The sequence below is a fragment of the Lagenorhynchus albirostris genome, chromosome 16, assembly GCF_949774975.1.
Source record: "Lagenorhynchus albirostris chromosome 16, mLagAlb1.1, whole genome shotgun sequence".
Taxonomy (NCBI): Eukaryota; Metazoa; Chordata; class Mammalia; order Artiodactyla; family Delphinidae; genus Lagenorhynchus; species Lagenorhynchus albirostris.
The window spans coordinates 10,100,554-10,115,324 of NC_083110.1; the positions used below are offsets into that span (position 1 = coordinate 10,100,554).

The 14,771-nt window shown below is 40.7% G+C and overlaps 1 long non-coding RNA gene across 1 annotated transcript in view; it reads left to right on the forward strand.

The window, feature by feature from the left end:
- Nucleotides 1–14,771, forward strand: part of LOC132507542 (uncharacterized) — a 278,374-nt gene that overhangs the window by 120,004 nt on the left and 143,599 nt on the right. Inside the window, exon 3 of the long non-coding RNA XR_009536209.1 lies at nucleotides 10,949–11,051. This is a non-coding gene — a long non-coding RNA (uncharacterized LOC132507542). The remainder of the gene's footprint in view (nucleotides 1–10,948; nucleotides 11,052–14,771) is intronic.

Here is a 14,771-nt window from a genome sequence, read left to right on the forward strand (position 1 = left end):
AGGTCTTCAGTGTGAATTTAAACTGTAAAAATATAAAGTTCCGTTGCAGGAAGGGGGACCCCTTCCAGGGCCTGAGAGTGGACTCGTCGTGCCTAACACTTGGAAATGAATTGTCCGAGGAGACACACATACTGACAAAGCAAAAGACGTTGTTAGAAAGGGATGCCTGGGCGGGGAGCAGCAGGGGAAGAGAACCCTCGTGGCTCGCAGTCTCAGGTTTTCTGGTAATGGGGTGAGTTTCCGGGTTGCCTCTGGCCAGTCATCTTGCTTGGCCCATGCTGGGTCTGACTCAGGCTCCTTCCTGGTGGCACGCGCATCTCTCAGCCAAGGTGGATTCCAGCGTGAGGGCTTCTGGGAGGTTGGCAGGGCATGTCGTCGGTCCCCTCCCTCCTCCTTTCGGCCCCTCCCGAATTCTTCCAGGTTAGTGTAACAAGATGTACTATGGGCTGGTGTGTCCTCCCTCCCTTCTGCCCCTCCTGAATTCTCCCAGTTAGTTTTTTCTGGAGGCAGTGGGATCTCCTGTTGTGAGACAACTCAGGCAGGCAGTTATCCTCATTCCTGGCTAAGGCAGGTGGTTTCGGTCAACAGTTCCTAAGAGTTCCATGAAGAATCTGAAGCCCAAAGGGGAGAAGTAACTTTCTCAGGGAAATATTCCTTCATTTTCTCCTTCCGCACGTGCCACCTCCTATAAATACAGGGACAGGCACTCGTGGAGCCCCCTGACATGTTCGCTGCTGCTGCCTCCCGACCTTTTCCTGATCTCTCTGTGTCCGAATCCCCTTGTCTTCAGTGTGTTCCTGTCAAAACCTGACCCCACTCCACAGGTTCTAGCACAAATCAACTTCCTCTTTGTCCTCTTTCACTGTCTTCCGGGGCCTGAGGGACACCAGACTCATCCTTCTCTGCTCTTGTGGCTTTACAACCCTGTGATGACCCCTGTTGTCTTTCTGATACAGCTTAAAGCCGTGTGCAGTCAGTGTTTTGTGTTGAGTCACTTTGAAATTGAACAGTGTGTGCAGACTCTAAGCACTTGATTTTATCAGGAATTTACTACTACTTAGAAATGTTCCTTAGTCATCACTTAAGGTCGAAATGCTTTGAAAATTTGATTTGGCCTATGGTTCTCTAGCCTCTTGCCCTGTGTCCAGTCGGCATAGCTTCTAGATCTCTTTGATGTAAAAACCACCTCTAGTGTGTCAGTCTCCTACTCAAAACATTTCAGCGACTGTGCTGCTCTCAGGCTAAAATACGAGTTCCTGAGGACCAGCGTTCAAGGCTTTCCCAAGTTGGGCTCCAACCTGATTTCCTCTATCTCAGCTCAGTGTCATTCTCCCTTGGTCCCATGGTGTGTCCTCTCTGTTCTTGATTCTTAGCCTTTGTTTTTATTGTCCCCCATCCCTGAAGCACCTCCCTCCTGTTATTTTATGAGTTTTACTCATAATTTGAGATCTAGCTTATCTCCCACAAAGCATTTCCTTCTCTCTCAGTTTATCCTTTCTGAATCTGTGCTTTTCCCATGACGCTATAGTCCTCACTGCCAATAACACGAGCACCACGTTAGATAGAGAGATAGATAGGTAGGTAGGTAGAAAGATAGATGGATAGATAGATAGATGGATAGATGGATGGGTGGATGGATAGATAGAGAGATGAATGGATGAATACATAGATGGATGGATTCACATTATATATATAATATACATATATATATATAACTTTTTATCATGTTACTTATGACGTGATTATCTTTTTGCCTAAACGAGAAAATAAACTTCCCAAAGGCAATGAAGATAATTACACTTCTCTACATCCCACAAAGACACTAGTATATCATGCTTTCTACCTGTGCATTTCTTTGGAATAATTAAATGTAGAACATCTTGGTAAAGAGACAGGTGTCATATGTCCCTATCCTAGGAATTTTTCTATATCCCTTGTTCTATAGTCAGACTCTTTTTAAAATTTTTGTTCTTTAAGTTTGCTCCTAAGGTGAAACGTTTTACTAGAAGATATACTTAGAAAAGGAATGTGTCTAAAGGAAAATGAGAGCTCTGTGATAATAGGATTGTGTGTAGCCCCTGCACAACTTCCACTCTTAAGCACCCTGTGCCTTGTTGTTCTAGTTTAACATTAAGAACAATTCTCAGTTTGTCCATAATGGGTTAGGTTCTGGAGAACAAAGTTCTAATTTAGCACATCAGAGTGTGATTGCAGCACTTACGTTCTTTGTTGGTAATTAGTACATGTTTTTTGTCCACTCTTTTGCTCATTAGAAAAACAGTTTGGGATCTTATACACAGAAACCACGGGTAGTTCTAGAGATAATAGGATCGGGGGAAAACACCATTTTCTATTTTATACATCACTAAGAAACTGAAAGGAACATTAATGTCTCTAAAGACCATCCCTGCCTACATAGTTGAACACTGCCATCTATTCAGTATATCATTAATCAGTCTATTTTGACTGACTTCATTGTGAGCTTCAATCTCCTGGAAAATCTATAAAATGATTTATAAAATCTGTAAAAATAATGTCAGCATGGAGTCTGTGTACACTCTGTGTTAGCCAGAACCGGGCTCAGCACTTCCGGACCAGAACCCTACTCATGTGACTGGGAGCCTGGAGCCAGCTTTGCCTGAAGGTAGCAATACTCCGAATGCCTTAAAAGGGGAAGGTAGGATGAAAATAATTAAGTCCAATTTTCTTTCCCTTTTAAATTTTTCGTACTCTTTCTTTGTGTTCACTGTGTTGAATTGGTTTCCTTGTTCCATTTGTTTCAGTCATCACGTTAAGCAGACTGTCATTCAGCTTTACTTAACAAAGTGGTGTTTCTCTACACCTTGCTGTTTCATTTGTTCCTGAAAGGGCCTCTCTTCTGCAGGTAGGCTTACTGAAATTCGTGATTGTCGAATATAAAGGACCAGACTGAGAGGTTTAATTAATTTTCTCTCAAATTATTCAGGTCTTGACTTATCCATGTCACACAAGTTGATTCTGTGAAAATTGCTGTTGACTAAGAGGTGAAAGGAGAAAAGCAGAGAATGAAATGGAAAATGTAACAAAGATGCAGAAAGACGTTACACAGGATCAGGAGATAAGGATGCGGAGAGGAAGTAGTTAAGGCAGACATCTACCGCTAACTAATATAGTAAGAATATCTTAATTAAAGAAACGCAATCCACTAGATGTTTAAAACGTTTTAGATAAAAAATTGCAGACATATTCAAAAGTAGACAGAATAACGTAATCAACCCCCTGTGCTGACCACCTGCCTTCAGTAAGTGGCAGTACATGGCCAGCTTATTTCTTTTCTGTGGCACCCTTTTCCCACAAACACTGGATTCCTTTAAAACAAATGTAAGACCTGTGTATTTCCTTTTGTACCTAAATTAATATTTTAATATTAAAAATTACTTAAAACTATTTTAAGAGATCAGTTCTGATACTATAAAAGAATAAGAAACCAGGTAAAGTTAATTTTAATCTCAATATTATATTGAGATATAATGTATATACAATAACAAGCACTCACTTTTAGTACATATTTGGTTGAGGTTAAACAGATTTACCTACCGTGCTATTACCACTAAATCAAGCTGTAGGGCATTTCCATCACCACACAGAGTTCCTGTGTAGCCCTTCCTCGTCAATTGACATACACCCTATCCCACCCCAGTCCCAGGCAATCACTGTTCTGCTTTTTGATCCTTCGATTAGATTTCGTTTTTCTAGACTTTTATAATAATTGAGTCCCACAGTATGCACTTTTATATCTGGCTTCTTTTGCTCAACATAATATTTTTGAGGTTTATACATGGTATTGTGAAATAGTATCAGTGATTCATCCCTTTTTATTGCATTGCATCCCTATTTAATTCCATTGTATGACAGTAACAAGATTTGCTTTCTCCCTTCCATCTGATGGACATTTTTTTCCAGTTTGATTATGAATCAAGTTGCTTTGCTTATGAACGTTGATACACAAGTTTCTCTATAGACATATATTTTCATCTCTCTCGGGTAAATAGCTAGGAGTAAAATTGCTCAGCTACATATTAAGCGTATATTTACCTATATAATAAACTGCAAAACGGTCTTCCATAGTGGCTGTATCATTTTACATTCCTACCAGCAGTGTAAGAGAGTTACAGCTACCTCACATCCTTGCCAAGGTTACGATAATCAGTTGTTTTAATGGTGTCATGGCATCTAATTGTGGTTCTAATTTACATTTTCCTAGTAACTAACGTTGTTGAGCATCTTCTTCAGAGGACTACTAGACTCCTCAAACTTTGATCACCACTTCCTCAATTTAGTAAGGCAACCGAGCTGTGCTTGACTTCCCCTTCCTGTGCCCACTTCCCAGAAGCCTCTTCCAAACCAAGAGCCCAGTTACAGGTTTCTCTTCTCTTCTTGGTTTCCCTTCTCTGTCATCACAGTCCTACACTACTTACCCAATTCCTCAAAATAGTTATTTCATTTATTATATTTTCTCGGGGTTTTGGGGGGATGGGGGGTGCCAGGGTATAGGTTATACTCCATCCCTGTACTCTGTTATGGCTAAAAGTGGAAATCCAAGTTAGTTTTCGAGAAAGAATTTTCTAGATTTTTTTAGTTTATCAAGGGTCAGCCCAGAAAATGCCAGTCATATATGGTGGAAAAACCCTTCAACTTATCACATCTAGGCTCACTCTCTGATATTAATAGACTACAACACCAAGAAAGAAAAGGAAAACATGACCCCTTGCTGAGTCCGAGGAATTCTGCAAAACAAGAATGACGGTGGAAGGAAGGAAAGTGAAGCAGTCTAATACGTGCCTCCCAACTTTCTCTCTTGGAGTTTCAGCCCAGAGAATGAGGACTGTATTTATGAGAAGGACATGTGTACCAAGACAGGCAACTACTTCATATGCAGCCCTCTGCCAGCATCATAGCAAACTTAGCAGTTCAGCCTGGTCAATCGGAGGAAAGCCTTGGAACTTCCGTTCTGGTGTGGCATAGATAGGACCCCGGACAGCTGCAGAATGTGTCAGTGGTTCTTACCTGAGGGCTGCAGCACCCCAGGGCTGAACGTGCATCGCAGTCAGACGTCAGAGAAGGCTGCACTGTCAGCAGGAGGTTGGATGAGGCTGAGTTAAACAGAAATGTCTACCCAACTTTAATTGGTCAAGAAGTAACAAATGGTATGCATGCCAGTGGCGAGCCTAATTCTAAATGTCAGCCGGGCTAGGAGCGCCCACATGGATAAGGAGCCCTGCCGCATAGGTCAAGGGAGATAGACTAAGTCATGTTTTGAGATGCAGAATGTTTCTTCTCTTCCTGAGTTTACTGAAGCCATACCCCTCTCCACTGTGTGTGTGTGTGTGTGTGTGTGTGTGTGTGTGTGTGTGTGTGTGTGTGTGTGTGTGTGTGTGTGTGTGTTTAAAGAAAGAGTGAGAGAGGAACGCTAATGGAAAGGCTGACTTACACAAAAGAGATTGAGCAGTACTTGAATTACATTTAATTTTGCATTTCTCTTTATATGTAAATGTATAAGCAACTGCCGGGGGAGAGGCAGGGGATGTGGTTTGTGAATTTCTTTTTATTTTTTTACATATTTATTGGGGTATAATTGCTTCACAATGGTGTGTTAGTTTCTGCTTTATAACAAAGAGAATCAGTTATACATATACATATGTTCCCATATCTCTTCCCTCTTGCGTCTTCCTCCCTCCCACCCTCCCTACCCCACCCCTCCAGGCGGTCACAAAGCAACTACCAAACGTAAGGTAGATTGTTAGTGGGAAGCAGCCCCATAGCACAGGGAGATCAGCTCGGTTTGTGAATTTCTAATGATTTGTGAGATTTACAGACTTAGGATGGATGTTCCTTTGCTTTCTAAGAGCTGTTGAGCCAGGAGATAGGCAATGTAGTTTTTCCACCTTAATCTCACTTCTAGAGGGTAGGAGATATTTTGGAGCAGCAAATCCTAGAAATTTACTGCCTAAAACCAGGAATGAGATCACGACTAGAGAGAGATGAATAGATACCATCTGAGACAAATGACAAACACTTGCTAGTTCACCCTTGTTCTTACGTGAGACAGAAGCCAGTAGCTATGAGTTAGCTATTGTCTCTTCAAATGCACCTTCTCCCTGCCCTGGGAAGACTTAATGGCTTCCCAGGGATGGAGGAGACCCTGTTTGGGAGATGGGTGATGTCTTAAGAAAATGAAGAAATGGGAGATTCTGAGGCTCAGCCAATTTTCTTTAGCTTTTTTTTTTCCTTTAGAAAATGGGATAGAGGGAATGTAAGAAGGTGAAAGTTATGTTACAGTGTGGAAAAGACTGTTGATCATAGATTCATTTAAAATCACATGCATTAGCAATTATGTCAACAAATCTTCTTGGTTTTGTAATCTAAGTTTTCTGTGGACTGTCATTATAAGAAATTGATTGTCACCATTCTGTTAAAATATGTATATATATATATATATATATAAAATCTCAGCATCATACTAAGTATATCTCTTTCATCTCCTACCTCCTTCCTCCACTATCAAATACTTAACGATGTAACAAAATAATATTTTATGTGCTGGAGACCATTTCACCATGTAAACACGTATTCCAAATATATATCATGTTTGTGGGTCTGTATTTTTATTCAGTAGGTATTTCAAATGAGTACAATTTTAAAATATATTATGAGAATGGGGTTAAGATTTTTTAATGCACTCACAGCTACTCTATCCTAGCACCACAATTTCTTTATTCTGGTTACGTCTCTATATTGTGCCTTAGTTATTACTTTATTGGCTACTTAATATACTGTGGAGTTAATATACAAACATTTTCTTAGATGCCCTGCTGTGGGATACACAAATAGTTTCTGTTATTCACTAGTATTATGAATAATGCTACAATGAACATTTTCCTAATTTTGAATTGTTTCTTTGGGATAATTTGTGAGTGGGATTAGTAGGTCCAAAGATATGAATATGTTTCAGGACCCTAAATATAGGTATGTGTGAGATCAGTGATTCAGTGGGTTCTACATATGCATAATACCACCAAAATATATGAGTTTATCCATTGTTTTCCCAATAGTCCCATCTGCATTTTATTATTTATAATTGTAGCTAATGCAATCTGTGTCATTTTTTAAATTTTGGGTTTGTTTGATTGCTATTGAGATTTTTAAATTTACATATTGCTTACTGTTTGAGGATTACTGTGGTTTTAATTAGGAAAATCACCTAAGTATCAGGCAAACATAGTTTCAAATCCCAGTTCAGGCCACTTCTTGTTGTGTATTAAGTAAATTAGCCTCTCAAAAAAAATAATAATTCATTTGTAAACTAGTGACGATGATACCTTCTTCACAAGGTTGTTGAGATGATCAGATGAGATATCAATGCCTGGCGTGTTAGTACTATAAGGGAAATAATTAATTCTCTTTCCCTCTGCCTGTACCTCCCTCATCTCATCTACCAATCCACCTGCCCCGACTTCTTCTTGCATGGATTAAGCATCCAGGTTCTTTTGGTACAAATTTTCATAGAACCCGATTTCTCATTCCAGAGTTTACAGGGGCTAGTTGTCAGGTTTCTCTATTTTTATTTATTTATTATTTTTTTTTTTTGCGGTACGCGGGCCTCTCACTGTTGTGGCCTCTCCCGTTGCAGAGCACAGGCTCCGGACGCACAGGCTCAGTGGCCATGGCTCACGGGCCTAGCAGCTCCGCGGCATGTGGGATCTTCCCGGACCGGGGCACGAACCCGTGTCCCCTGCATCGGCAGGCGGACTCTCAACCACTGCACCACCAGGGAAGCCCTGTCAGGTTTCTCTAGAGAACCAATTTCTATCGTGCCGGCAAATGCTGGATTATACAGCAAATCACTGAGGTCAAATCGGTTGGACCCCATGAATTTCCTAAGTATTCATACAAACAAATGGGAAATACATTCGAAATAATTTTTTTCCATAAATTACTCATTTTAGAATGTTGTGTGTAGTCCAGTTTCTCTTTTAAATGACTTATCCAAGTTTTCTTCCATTAGGTTGCTCACAGGTATTTTTGATTCGTTTATTTGCTTCTACGTTTTGGTTTCAAATAATGCTTCTGCTTCATCTGCTCTCTGCTGCATGTCAAGAACAAGCTTACTTCTGTGGTAACAAGTGTGGTTTGTCAAGCAGCTGTAACACAAGGTCATTGCTGGAAGTTGCATATCTGGATGATACTGTCATTTGGATTTTGTCTGTCTTACATCCAGTGTCTGTCTGTATTCTAGGCATTACTGTTCATCTGTTGCCTGGCATTGGTTTCTATCTTGAGAGCCTCTGTAGCAGAAGCTGCCTTTTTAAGCCATCACGCTTCTTTAAAGCCAAAATAATTCCTAATATGTTGTAAGGTCTCAGAAAGCCTGTAACAAGCATACAGTTTCTCAACTGGAAAAGCATTGAAAATAAAAACTTCTATCCTCTTTCATGAGGGCAAGGAGATTTCAGGGCTACCGAAATATTTTTCCAGTCTCTCACCTTCATGATGAGAAATTGAACTGAGTAAGATGTATTCCAAGCAGTTTCACTTCAGGAGTTTAAAAGAGAAAAAGTGGGAGGAGAGAGAAGAGGAAGGGAAAAAATCCTCTACAATCTTTCCAGCCTCAGCAACTATATTTCTCATCCTTTGGAGAATGCCACAGGCTCCTTTAGAGTTTTTCTTATATAAGCTATGTGTCATAGACAAGGTTTCTTCATTTTTGCATTACTAAACCTGCTTTGCCCTCATCTCCATGCTTTCTCTCCCCATTTTTACATGTTACGAATGAGTGCTGGACTCCATTCCTCTCTGAATAGATGCACTAATTCCAACCTCTGCCTAGAGTTCAAAGCCCTTTTATCCACACACTACATCAGCAAAGTTATTAAAGTGCTGGTGAAGTCAGAAGCGAGAACCACCAGGCCTGAGAGAGGCTCATATATAACAGTTACGTCCACAGAGGGCGTTTGAGGATCAGAGCTGGGTGTAGACAGAATCACCGGTTTCTCCACGGTTGCTGGACCAGTCTTGCCTTCAGTATGGCCACACGGAGAACTCTTTTATTAAAGATATCAAAATCCAGGTGAAAACATGTGGAATTAATCACAATTTTTCTATCCCACGCTTGACTTCCTGAAATTGGAAACAGGAAAGGTGATGGTGGCCGTGGTTTGGTTGTACCCGGAGTCCACACGGCAGTACAGTCGGGAAAGCACACGTCATGAAATAGAACAGAGACTGGAACGTCCATACCACATGCCACATGCACCGCTCCCTGCACAGAGAGGGCACTGGACTGGTCTACACGAATCACTTTTTTTTTCCAATTGTATGAAGCTTTTAAATTTTTTATTTTTATTAAATGTAGGTGATTTACAATGATTCAGGTGTAGAGCAAAGTGATTCAGTTATACACACACACACACACACACACACACACACACACACACACACACACACACGTATGTCACTTCAGATTCTTTTCCATTATAGGTTATTACAAGATATTGAGTAGAGTTCCCAGTGCCATACGGTAGGTCCTTGTTTATCTACTTTATAGATGGTAGTGTGTATCTGTTAGTCCCAAATTCCCAATTTATCCCTCCCTCACCTTCGTTTTGGTAACCATAAGTTTGTTTCCTATGTCTGTGAGTCCGTTTCTGTTTTGTAAATAAGTATATTAGTCATAAAAAAGAATGAAATACTGCCATTCGCAGCAACATGGGTGGACCCAGAGATTATCATACTAAGTGAAGTAAGTTAGAGAGAGACAAATCCCATATGACATCCCATCGAGGCAGAATCTGAAAAATGATACAGATGAACTTACACCAGTTATCTTCAGGTCTTGGGCAGACCCCTCAGCCTTGTGAAGCCAGGATGCGATGACGTGTGTAGAGGAGCTTGGGAATAGGTTCAGCTTCTGTACAATTGTTGGAGTGGGTGCTTTCGTTTGTACCGCCGTGCCGTGGACTGATTTACAGCCCTTTAAATCTGTAAAGGGATGTTCTGCCATTCCCTTTGTGCATGTTCTGTTCCCTCATATTATTGTAGGCCCGATATAAGGCAGCTTTCAGAACATGCCGTTCTCCCTCACAGCTTCCTGTGTTTGAACATGCTGCCTGAATAACACCCTTCTCCTCCCTCAACCCTGCTTCGCCGGCATATCTCTTTGTCTGCCTGTCACTCTTCTACTCAACATTCAAGGCTCAGCTTAAAGACTCTCTGTTCAGTGATGCCACCCCTGTACCCTGTCTGCACTGGGAACACAATGACTGAGTCCTCAGGGTTGATGAGGGTCCAACGTGGCCTTGCCCACTTGAGTGGACTTGGGTTTTTTGAAGGCAGGACCAAGTCCTATTCATTTTCTCAACACAATATCTGGTTCATGTTATTCACTGAGTAAATATTGATCAAAATGATGGATGAATGTCAAATACTTGTTGCCATGAAATAAATTGTACTAGTCAGGTGAGTGGTTCTTCGCTAATTTGCTATGAAACTTGTGAAGGAAACTCAACGCTTAGCTTTCTATATGTGTTTTAAATATATGTGCCTTATGTGCATATTTTAATGGGGAAGCATAAAGTACTCCCAGCTATTGGAAGTTTCAACCTGAGAACTTGTGACCGTATATGACAGAGTCTACGAGATGTGGCATCTCGTGGAAAAGTAGGGTACACAGCTCACTGTTTCCCCAGTAACTGCCGTGGATCACTCCTGTAGCAGGATGCTAACAGGTATTGTGGAATGAAAGGGTTTCCTTGATGAAGTCCATTTGGGGAAAGTCTGGGATGAATCTCCATTTATGAAATCTATCATTTAATTAAAATGCCATTTCACAATCAAGTGATCCAAGTATCCTACTTCTTCTTTTATCTTGTTTTAGATTTATTTACTCCTTCTTTATTTGTTTGGTTTTCAGCTTTTGTGGTGACATGGCATCTGGTTTTTTCCTACAAGGAGAGTTCAGCACACAGCACAGTCCTTGATACATTGGATTGGTTTGATGATCCTACCTGGAACAGGTACATAAAAGCTTCAGTGTTTGCTTACCCATTCTTTGAATCATACCTAAGGATGTATACCCATGTCTGCTTTTCTTGTTGTTGACTGAGGATGAAATTTGTTCTGGAGAGTAAAATTCACGTGTCAGAGATGACCTTTGTCTTTTCCACTTAGCGTATGTGTTTATAGTATGACCTACAAGACTCCCCAAGACCCTTCATTTCCTTTGTTATGGGATTAATACAAATTAAGAATACATTCTTGCCAGTAGAGAAAGGAAATTCCATGCTCATATGGTTCTGAAACTAATAAGATTTAATATACAACTCTATGGAACTCAAGTATATGAAATATGACAGATCCCCTGGTATGTTTATAAATATAGTATCTGTAGCTCAAAAGTCTAACAGAAGGATGTAAACTTTTTTTTCCAAAATTAGTTCAGTCTTGGACAAAATTGAGTACCAAATTATGAACTAAATGGGAATTAATTAATGATCCTTTGCTCCTCTTAGGTTTTGTGACAAGTACTCCCTTGGTATATAATGACATAAATATGACATAAAACCAAAAAAAATACAGTATTTGAAAGTTTCATGGCTTAATGAATACTCTTGAAGGGAATATTCTGAAATTAGATTCTCATGAGATATAAGCCTTGGAGCTCCTGATTTAATTCAGTTCAGACTACTTTGATGAGTACTGTGTGTGTGTGTGTGTGTGTGTGTGTGTGTGGTATTTTATCACTAACAGATACTTTATTACAAGATTCATTGCTTTATTGTATTCAACTTTCAAAATATTGTTGGGAACGTGGTAGACTTGTTGAAATTCTGGTATGTATTTAGAAAAGCGTCCGATGTATATAAATTGTATTTTCAAAAGTAAAACTTTATAACAGCCCCCCTGACCACCCCCTCCCCCCAAAAAAGTCTGCTGAAAACCACATTTGAGAAGTAGCACAGACCTGAGACTTAATAAGATATAAGATATCTGCTTAATATATCTGCTTAAGATATCTTAATATCTGCTTAAGATATCTTAATAAGATATCTGCTCCTTAACCCATAACCTTGGAAAAACAAATTATGCTTCCTTAGAAAGGGGGAGGGGGGAGGGAGGGAGAGAAGGAGGGAGAAAATAAATTCACAACTGCAGTGCACCAAATACTCCAGGTCACCTTTATTCTTAATGAGGTATCAAGTAATTAATCGATGTGTTTCCAGGAGTCTCCAGAGAATTTCACTCCTGCATTCTGTGACAGTCTGAAATCCATAATTAGAGTTTAACCTCCCTGATTTAAGGCAGAAGTTGCGACTGGTCCCCTGAATGTTAGGGCTATCTTAGGTTGTTTATTTTATAGTTTTGGTGAGTTTTCTTTGGCCTACACAAAATTGATACACATGTGTTTAAAAAATTGCCAAATCAAAATCATCAGGAGAGTTCACATTCAAATCTGGGCTTCCAGTCTTCTCCTCCTCTGGAAATTGCACTACAAGTAAACTAGTTACTCATCTGCCACAATTGTAGCTGTCATACAAATTACCTCCCTCGTCTTAACCTCTCCACGTCTAATCCATCAAGTCCTCCAAAGCCTTGCTGGGACCCAGTGGTTCTCAGCCCTCACTGTGAAGAGGTCATTTCCTGAGAGCTCAGGCTACACCCAGAAAAGTAAGCCAATAGCTCTGAGGGTGGAGCTGGGCTTCAGAACTGTAGAAGGCTCTTCAGATGATTCTGATGTGCAGCTGAGGTTCCGAACCACTGACCTGACATCTTCATGTCTCTGTGTCAAAGGCCGTGCCCCCAGTCCAAGTCACATTCACCACTTTCTGGTCTCAGCCCTCTTCCACTGTCATCCCTATATCACCTTCTCATTTCTATTCTTGTCCCTGTTCGATCTCATCTTCACCCGGCTGCCAGAGTCATTGTTTATAAATAGAAACATATCTGGTCAGTGCCTGGCTTAAAGCTCTTCAATAATAATAGCAGTAACGATATCAACTGATGATGATCATTGCTGCCTGGGTTGAATAAAGAATCTGAGTTGAGCCTTTGTTGAAGGATCAAGTCATTCATTGAGACATTAAGTATCAGAAGCAAATGGGGGAAAGGGCACAAAAGGTGTGACCGAAGGTACCAAGGAAATTTTATTCCGTTTCCACATGGGGCCTGTTGCCTAATATGACGATACCTTCCCCTTGCCTGCCCCTCCAGGTAGTGACCCTTAGGCCAAAAGCATTGCCGACTTCTACCAATTGGCATCCAGCCAGCGTCCTGATGTCACACGTCTATCAGAAGCAAAGGGATTTTATAGTTTGGCAGTGACATTATTATAAGATTAATGTTCGAACACAGCTACCAAAGTTTATTAAATGTCTCTCCTTCGTAGTTGCGTGATTCACCCAGCAAAATAAGTTGATACTAGTAAATTTTTAGGCAGAATAACTGAATTAGGGATGTGTGTTTGTCGGGGTTGGTAGTTAAACCTGGGATCATATCTCTTGCCTGTCTGACATATAGTTCCTCCTCTTCACCAGCAAGAAATCCGATTATTTATTTGAGCTGCAGTGGAGACTTTTTTTCTCAGAATGACTGTGTAATGACTGTGTACACCATAGAGGTAGTTACTGAAGTCTTTCCTTTAGACTCCAACCACCCATAACTGGAGACGGTGCGCTTCCCATTGGAAGGGAAGGAGATAAGGTGTCATCAGAAAGTTTTCATCAAAGACACCTTCTGACATACTGTGATGTTATTTTATTTAGAGTTTAAAAATAAACCAGTAGGGCTTCCCTGGTGGCACAGTGGTTGAGAGAGAGTCCGCCTGCCGATGCAGGGGATGCGGGTTCGTGCCCCGGTCTGGGAAGATCCCGCATGCCGCGGAGCGGCTGGGCCCGTGAGCCACGGCCACTGAGTCTGCGCGTTCGGAGCCAGTGCTCTGCAGCGGGAGAGGCTGCAACAGCGAGAGGCCCGCATACCGCAAAAAAAAAAACTAGTAAATGCAAACTTCTTTGAAGCTGAGTGGAAACTTGGGTCCATGTCAGCACTCCTTATGTACAACATACTCAACTTTATTTCGTGCTGGTGACATTTTTTTCCTTCAATATAAAACCATCAGTGTTTCACAGTTGACATTATAAAAAGTTCAAGTATCTGTGTTAAGACAAAAATGTGCCTCCGATGTTCAGGTAATGGAGACCAATAAAGATGTTGAAAACTCTGTTACCTAGGTATTAAATTAATGCATGAGGAATAGCTATCTCCTTTACCTTAGGGGACCTAATTTACCCAAATAATATGTCTGGGCAGAGTTATCCTTACCTTTAAGGAAACAGTTGATATTTTCAGCTCTCTCCTAAATATTTATTTTGGAGGACAAATGGAGAACAAAATACACAGAGAGGCACAGCACATACACACTGAGCATCCCTAGACACAGTACAGGATAGTGCTTATTGACAAGATGCCTTTGTATTTCCTTTGGGGATCAAGCTGGATTGGCCTTGCGTATAATTCTTCTCTGTGGTGAATAGAGTTGTAATAAGGCCACAGATTCTTCTCATGTAGGAATTTCTTTGAAAGGATTCAGGCAGGGATGTCCATTATATGTTTTAGGGTTCTACATTAGTATAGACAAAGCTTTTCCAGTAAGATAAATCCATTTTTCTAAATTCTTTGTATCACTGAGTGCCTGGGATCTGGACAGAGGAAGATTAAAAATCTCTCTAAAATTTACCATA